The sequence below is a fragment of the Chinchilla lanigera genome, unplaced genomic scaffold (assembly GCF_000276665.1).
Source record: "Chinchilla lanigera isolate Chin_1 unplaced genomic scaffold, ChiLan1.0 scaffold00006, whole genome shotgun sequence".
In the NCBI taxonomy this organism is placed as follows: domain Eukaryota; kingdom Metazoa; phylum Chordata; class Mammalia; order Rodentia; family Chinchillidae; genus Chinchilla; species Chinchilla lanigera.
The window spans coordinates 25,445,136-25,446,565 of record NW_004955407.1 but is presented as its reverse complement, the minus strand read 5'-3'; positions in this window follow the sequence as shown (position 1 = coordinate 25,446,565).

Below are 1,430 nucleotides of genomic sequence, written 5' to 3'. Positions count from 1 at the left end.
TATATTCCTTTTCTCTTTCCCCCCATCCCAGTTCTTTCCTTTTAAAAAAAGATAAACAGAACAATGAAACCAAGTTTCAAAACAAGCTATTAGGACAGCTACAATAATTAATACATTGCGTATTGTCTTTTTCCTAGTAGTTATTCAGTGTAGAAGATATATGTATCTATCTTGTCTATACAATATTAGCACCAGACTTTCTTTTCAGTGAACTAAGAGATATTAGCTGTATAACTATCTTAACTATCTTGTATATACATATATTTTTTCCTTTCTTGATTTCCCCTTTCCCTGTCATAGTTTGTCTTTTTTTTTAGAATAGTTTCTTCTCAATTTGCAGTATCTATTGTACATTTCAGATCCCATTCACTTGTTCATATTTTCACACTAGTGAGACAATATTTTACACATATGAGTCTGATTTATTTCACTTATGAGTATGGTCTTGAGTTGCATCCATTTACCTGTAAAAGCCTTGAGTTTATCTTTGTTTATAGCTGAGTAATACTCCATTGTATAAAAGTACCACATCTTTTTTATCCATTCCTCAATGGTTGGGCATTTGGGTAGTTTCCAAGATTTAGCTATGATGAATTGTGCTGCTATAAACATGGGTGCACATATATTGCTGTGGTATGATGTTTTCAGTTCTGGAAAAATACCTGGAAGGGGAATAGCTGGGTTGAATGGGACCACTAATCCTAGTTTTTAGAGGAATCTCCAAACTGATTTCCACAGTGGTTGTACCAGTCTACACTCCTACTAACAGTGGAGAAGTGTTCGTTTCTGCCCACAGCTACTCCAGCATTTGCTATTAGTTGATTTCCTGATGATAACCATACTTTCTGGGATGAGATGGAATCTCAATGTAATTTTAATTCTTGAATAACCATTGCTGTTGAACATCTTTTCATATATTTACTTGCCATTTGTATTTCTTCATCTGAGACATGAGTATTCATATCAGATGCCCATTTTTTGATTGGGTGGTTGAATTTTGGGGACCTGATAGTTTAAATTGTTTATATGTTCTAGGTAGAAGTCCTTTGTTTGAGGGATAGTTGGCTAAAATTTTTTTCCCAATGCATGGGTTTTCTTTTCACTCTTGGTGGTTTTTTTTGATGTGCAAAAGCTTCTTAATAGGATGAGATTCCAGTTGTTGATTCTTTGAAGTATTTCCCATGCAGTTTGGTTTTTGTTCATGAACTCTCTGCCCACTCCTATGTCTTCCAGATTTCTAACTACTTTCTCTTCCAGTGATTTAGTTTTTCTGTCTTAATATTTAGATCTTTAATCTATTTTAACTTTAGTGCATGGTGATAGGCATGGGTCCAGTTTTAGTTTCTGTCATGTGGAAAGCCAGTTTTTCCAGCACCACTTACTAAAGAGGCTGTCTTTCTTCCAGGGATCTGTTCCACTGATCCTCAGAT